This window comes from Manis javanica, chromosome 1, assembly GCF_040802235.1.
Source record: "Manis javanica isolate MJ-LG chromosome 1, MJ_LKY, whole genome shotgun sequence".
Lineage (NCBI taxonomy): Eukaryota > Metazoa > Chordata > Mammalia > Pholidota > Manidae > Manis > Manis javanica.
This window is the reverse complement of record NC_133156.1, coordinates 185,726,232-185,733,569: the sequence shown is the minus strand read 5'-3', so window position 1 is coordinate 185,733,569 and position 7,338 is coordinate 185,726,232. Positions and strand designations below refer to the sequence as shown.

Below are 7,338 nucleotides of genomic sequence, written 5' to 3'. Positions count from 1 at the left end.
TACAAGAGATTACATGACCCCTTTGGGAGGGAACACGAGAAGTGGTGCTTGAGTTACTCTTCATCTGCGAAGATACAGGCGAGACTTGCGCCTTCACGGTAGATTGGCATTGAGTTCCTACTGGAAACCAAAACCTTTTAGAAATTCAGACATGTAACCATTTGCCTGACAAAAATTCACTATGTACCAAACTTTAAAATAAATTGTTCATTGTATATCTGACTGTAAGAATATAATCAAAAGTGAGATTGTATAAAAATCTTATTTAGTAAAGGTAGTGATCAGGACCCTCAGCATATCAGATTCAGATTTCATTGTATCTTCAAGAGGTATTTCCCTGGTTACCTTCTTTGTTTGCCTAGCTAGAGGCCTTTGATATTCGTTTGAGGGTATTTGTTTGAGGGTTAAGATTTTCCCTTTTCTAAACATACTAGGAAAACATTCTCTTTCTTCCTGGCTGGCCATTTTCAAAGACTAAAGGCAGTTAGGCTACTTATTCTAATGAGTTGAGGCTGTTCTACAGCTGTGGGGTTCCACAGTTTCAGTTCTCAAACTTTTTTCATGAAGTGTTTTCAGTGCTATAGCCTTCTGGATGATATTTTGTTTCAGAATTTCTCTTTCCTTTTGGAAGGGCCACATGAAGATGGGAGTGGCAGAGTTCAGTGGAAGAATAAAATAAAAATATTAATTACCCTGAGCTGCCTGAATCCTAACACGGTGCTGAGTGTGTGGGTCACTGGGGTAGGCATACAAAGAGCATTAATACTTATTATGAAGATGTGTGTATTGATTGAGCTGTAAAATGATTCAAAGTAATGTATGCCATCCCAATAATTGAACTCCATTCAAAAGAACACCAACGTAGCCACAGTAAAAATTGAAAGAGACGATTTTGATTTATTAAATTACTCTATGCAGCCATAAGCTATTGAACAAAGAGAAAAAGTTGACATAAGTCTATGGTTATACTGCCGCTGTTAGAAAGGACCAGAGGCATCCTTTTTGCCAGCACGACCAGGAAGCACCTGGTTCTGAGGGCCTGGCCCCGCACTCTTGAGGCTCTTGAGGACAAGTGCTCTTCTGAAGTAAGCATTTGGTGGCCCCGAGCAGAACCAAGAGGCTATATACCTTCTCCCATGAATGGTCTGTCTGCTTATCACACCACCTGTCCTCGGAGGCCTCCCCTGTTCACCCCATACATTAGTGTTTCTCCTCTCTGAACTATGTCTGTAGGTGCTTATGGGCAGGAGGGCAGGGAACAGGGATGGAATTCACATTTAAGGAAACACTAATGGGGTATACTTATTAGAATTCCTCCACCAACCAGAATCTCTCCCTACGTTCTATTTAAACAGAAGGCAAATCACATACACCTCACAGTACATTCAGGGGGGAGGGGCAGTCAGTGAGCTTGTCTTTAAAGGACTTTAAGAGTCTGTACTGAGATCAATATATTCATCTCAGCTTTTTAAAGTCTCGATTTCTTCAGTTAATAGCGCAAATTCGTACGCAGGTTGCAGACTCTGAGATATTATTAAAGAAACATATAATGATCGTCATAATACCATAATTACTAAGGCATGAAAGTAATCAGCATAGGTTTTAAACATAGATGAAAACAAAGATTTTTATGCAACCACCAACCAAAAATGTTAACATCCCTACACACCCCCACTTCATTATTTCAGTTAGTTGGGGTATACTGAGTTGAATGGCAGCCCTCCAAAAGATAAGCCTCCCGGGAAACTATAAGTGTGACCTTCTTTGGAAAAAGACCTCTTTGCAGATCTAATTAAGGATCTTGGGATGAGATCAGCCACCTCAAGATTATCTATGTGGGCCCCAAATCTAGTGACAAATGTCCTTACAAGAAGAGGAGAAGCCATAGAAACGAGGGAGAGGGTCATAGGAAGGTGGAAGCAGAGTCTCAGGTACATGGCCACAGCGAAGGAAACCTGGGGCCACCAACAGCTGGGAGGAGTGAGGAGGGACCCTTCCCTAATGCCTTCAAAGGGAGTACAGTCCTGCTGACACCTTGACTTCAGACTTATGGCCTCCAGAATTGTGAGAGGACACATTTCTGTGGTTTTAAGCCACCAAGTTTGTGGCGATTCGCTATGGCAGCTCTTGGACACAAACACCTGGAGACATATTAGATTTCCTTAAATGCCACTCCTTAAATGTGAAGAAAATATTAAAGATGAAGACTCTTCTGTAAGTCATTCAACAAACACTAACTGTTACAATATGCCAGGCCCTGTGTAAGACTCTGGGGACACAGTCAACATTTAAAAAGCTGTTACACTATAGGACCCTCACTAACCTAACCGTGAAATTGGAAAAGGCACTTTTTCCTCAGTCTTTGTAGAACAAGAGAAAGAAATACCAGAGATTTTAAAAAGGAGAAAATGAACTAGGGTGGAAGACGGTGGAATTCTTTCGATACAAAAATCATGAAGGCAATGTGTGCAGAAAAGATATTGTGACTGAAGAACTGCAAAATCTTAGTGACATTCCATTCAAACTCAGAATCTGTCAGTTCCCAAAGAATGCAAATATTTTCTATATCACCTGTTAATTACAAAGGGAAAGCAGCATGTGGGCACCCTACCCCTGACATTCAAGACATCAGCCCTTTCCCAGGTACCTATTCTTTTGAAAGAGATCTTTTCCGCCATCCTATTCAAAGAATTAGAAAGTGAAAAATGGCTTCAAGTCTTCTGTTGTTTTTCCACACTTCCCAGATGATATTTTGCATTATGATGTGTCATCCCATGTTGTAGCAATCACATTACAATATGTCACTTAATGTAACATAAAGCAAAATGATTGACACAATCTACTATGGCTTGTCACAACATTGCATGTCAAACAGGACGTTTTTATGGGTTTTGTAAAGAAAAAAAAAAGTCAACATATTTCACTGAATATCGCATCCAAGGTGCGGGGTGAGGGAAAGAAAGGCTCCTTTGAAGATTTTTGCAACATTCCTGTTGAGGGAACTGATAAACATCTGCTAAGTAAATGAAGTCAAATGTTTTCCCTATACCCATATCAAATGGGCCTGATAAACTATTGCCAGCCTGTCTCGGGTTCATGGTCACCTCACGTTGCTCTCTGTTACTGCTTGCCACATTTAATCCAAGACACCGTTAAAATAGGTAGCAGAACTACCAAATGGAAGGCCCCCCTCTGAGGCAAAAGGGGCAGTAAAGGCAGGCAGGCCTCAGCAGTAGCCTGGAAATGTTCTAGAAACCATTCCTGGTGCAAATGTGACTCCAATAACAACTCATAATAACTTATGCAAAAAGGGGGATTTTTTTATAAGGCCCTGGGATTTGTTAAGGAATGAAAGGTAGGAATAGAAGTAGACCTTAGGAAAGGACTAGAAGCAAGAATTCAAAATCCATCATCTTTCTCTCCTCACCTCTGTCTCTGTGTCTCTGTCCTACCTGTTTTTGTCTGCCCTCCTTCATGCTGTACCTACCATCCGTGGGTAGAATGAGCCCCCATTATATCCAACTCCATAAGTTGGGAGATGTTAGTGTATATTTGTTGATTTCCTCTGTGGGACATATTTCCCCCTTGCTAACAATATTCCAGTTCCCCTGTAATGCAGTGTGTGAGAGATGGACCTTCCCTGCAGTTCCAGAGGGAAATTCAAGTTGGCTTCAGTCAGCCAGTGGATTCCACTACCCTGTCCAGAGTTGGTTCAGGGACAGGCACAGGGCCTAAAAATGTCCAATTAGAGTGAATCCGGGGAAGATTTGTCTAGAAATCAGGAGTACCAACTTCCTTTTCTCCCCTGGGCCTATCTAAGTGAGAATGAGAGCTTGGGACTGCTGTAGCCATTTTTTACTACCATGAGGGAAGCAAACTTGAGGGTTGAGCCAACTCAGAAGAAGGAAGCCAAGACTTGGATCCTGGTGACATCATTTGAAACCTCAATCAAATCACTGCTACAGCCTAAATCTCTCCTAGAACAGGTTGAGGATGTGAGTCAACAAAATCCCTTTATATTTAAGACAGTATGAGTCAAGTATTCTACTCCTTGCGACCAAAGGCATAGCAACTTATAAAAGACACCAACTTACTGTCTTTAGGAATATGTCTAGCCAGCCTGGCTTGAGCCAGCCAGTCTCACCAGCCATGGTAAGGGTACCGACATAGTTGCTAGGTGCCAAACTCTGGGGACTGGGTGGGAGACCAGTCCTCTGTAAAGGGAGGGGGTGGCATTTTGAATAAAATCTGTTATCAGTGAAGATGCCCACTGGCTAGTTAGCCAGGATCCTTGGTCCTCTGTGTTTTGGTTCTACTCATTTTTCAGTGGATTGGTTACCATGCCTGCAACCTTGACTCTTACCTGGTATGCCAAAGGGAGATGAATTGGATTCTCATTCTAAATGGGGTTTCCTGCCTCACGGGAAAAATGCTCATGAAAGAGATAGGTACCAAGTGTATATATACCTCATGATGACCATAAACCCCACACACTAATAAAGGGAAAGAAACAAGTGTTAACTGTGAATACCTTGAGATTCTTAAGATAGTACAATTATGAATGGAATTTTATTTATTTTTTTATGCACATTTTTGCATTTTCCACATTTGTCCGCAGTAAATATCAGTTTTATAATCAGAGGTGGGGGTGCTTACTTAGAACTCATTCAACTTTTGGAGATGTGGAAAATATTTTACTCTCTAAATTTTGATTTCAGAGACAGTAAAAGTATATTGACAAGAAATAGTTTTGAGGTGATGTAAAGGTGCCATATCTAAATGATACTAAAGAAAATGCAATGAAATAATATTTTTTTAAATAACCAAAAAAATAGGCATTGCCCACTTAAATAAGGAAAGGATACTTTTGTTTGTTATGTTTTCTCATTGCAGGATTTTGTTTCATCCACAAAATGTGAAAAAAAATAGAAGAACAAAGTGTTCACTTTAATTTCTACTTTTGAAACTCCTCCAAATCAAAAGTCAGTACAACTTCCTCTCTGCATCATCATATTGTGGCAGCTGGGTGATTTATATCTCTGATTACATTTTTGTCTCCTACAATATGCTAAAGTGAGTGAGGTCAGAGATTCTGCTTTCACTCAGTTTCCTTGTTTTTGTGGCTTGAAGTCAAATTATTCATATTACTTTAATGCAGTTTTGTTTTGCTTAATTATATACTGAAAGTCTGGTGCATGTAATTAATCAATGTATTGCTAGTGACTGTTAACCCCTATCTGTTGGAAATTTTATTATAAGATCCCGGATATGGAGGGAAGGAAGATGAGAGGAAAACCATGCCCTCTTTCCTCAGACAAGTGTTATCAAAGTGGCCATGTGTGCTGAGAGCCATCAGTGTAGTTTTATAGATTTTTCTTCACTTCTGGAAAATCCAAAATCTATCTTTTACTATTGTGTTTGTTGCCTGCCAGGGCCTACATGCCAAGAGACACCTCATCTCTTTGTTTACCTCACCTTATACTGATGGACAGATGCATTGTTTTGGGGTCACACAGGAACACAGGGCCTAACTGATGTGATTGTATAATCCAAGGCTTTAACAAAGCCTCACTTTTGTCTCAGTATTCAAGCATTACTTACACCCTCTCCCTTATTTCATATGAGAAAGCTGGAGAGAGAAATGGCCCAATTTTTTTTGAAGAAAGATCTTTCATTTTTAATTTCCTTAGACTTCCTGGAAGGGAACTCTAGTTAAGAAATGCGTGCAAATCAATTTCAAAATTTAAACATTCGCTTCAATACATATTGCCATAAGGAGCTAATACATTGACATTAGCAAATCTAGTTTCCTTTGGAGCACCCTTTTTAATGGTAGAGTTTAATTTGTCCACCTTTTGACTGCCTTTGCTGAGTGACAGCATTACACAGTGTGTGATAAGTGGGCATAGGGCCCACCCAGCCTCCAGTGACCCAGGAAGGTTTCCTGGAGGAACTGACCCCTGACAACATTTCCAAGATAGACACAAGGCAGCCAGGTGGGAAAACACAGTCCTCTCACCTCCTGGTTCCTCAGCAATCCTCATGGCATTATTAGCTGCATTCTCGAAATGAGAATACAGAGCAATGGAGAGGTGAAATGTCTGGCTGCCAACCGGATTTCCTGCCAACTAACCTTTGCTCTTCCCACCAAGACAAAACAAAGAACCTGTCATTTTGCTAAGGTGTGCAATGCTCACACAGAGGCACTTCACAGAAAGTGCATTATTTGTAAATACAGATCCTTATTACCTCCCAGAGACAGCAAGTGAACTTAAAAACCTGCTTCATCTGAGCACTTTTCCTCAGCGAAACCAACGCAGCATTTGTTAAGTACCTGGCCCAAGGTGATGATAATGGGGAAATGGGGGATCCCAACACACATACTCTTTTCTGCCCCCAAAATGCTGATCATTCTCACAAGGGCTCCTGGGCACTGACCTGGTTATTTCTTCATTACACATAGCCCTAACCTGGCACCTACAACAAGTCCCTTTTCTCTTCTCTTTAATTGTAATGGTCATGGGCACTGTTGAGTGAAAAATAAAATAGCTCCATGCTGACATGTCACTTAATTTTGTTCTGCTTATGAAAAAAAGAAAGGGAGAGGGAGAGGGTAGAACAGAAGCTAGCAGAAAATAATACTGTTTGATGAAAGGCAACAACATTATAAAAGTGGTCAAATTCCAACCAAATATGGAATCCAACCAAATATGAAGAAACTGAGATCAGAATATGCTTCTAGGAGAACCATTGGCTTCAAGAAGTGGCTGTGGACAGAGTAAATCATTGCCCCACCAAGTCTCAGACATTTCAGCAACTTCAAGAAATAGGGACAGGGGCCTTATGTAGAGTGGCTGAATGTGGTCACAGTGGTGGCGGTCACCCCTTGTCATTATTGAGCTGGTTTTGGAAGGTGAGGACGTCATAAAAAATGAGGGACACACAGAAGAATGGGTGGTCCCTATGCTCTTAGTAGCACACAGCAGATGGCTGAAGTCCATTTCTGGGCTCTCCATAGGTCAGCAATAAACCAGTCTCAGCCTCATCTTGTCCCAGCTTTCAGGAGTTTCCAGACACCAAGAAAAACACCTATATGGAGGCAGTTAGCTTCTGTTCTTTCCCCAGTACAAATTTTGTCTCAAAACTTCTGTTTTTGATTATGTTTATGCCAATTTTGCTTTTAAAAAATTTAAACCAGGATCACATGAAAAGATGCTCCACATTGCTAATCATCAGAGAAATGCAAATTAAAACCACAATGAGATATCACCTCACACCAGTTAGGATGGCCAACATCCAAAAGACAAACAACAACAAATGTTGGCAAGGATGTGGAGA

The 7,338-nt window shown here is 40.8% G+C and overlaps 1 long non-coding RNA gene across 1 annotated transcript in view; it reads right to left on the bottom strand.

Moving 5' to 3' along the window:
- LOC140843278 (uncharacterized) overlaps window positions 1-7,338 on the bottom strand; it is an 80,733-nt gene that overhangs the window by 8,760 nt on the left and 64,635 nt on the right. The window lies entirely within an intron of this gene.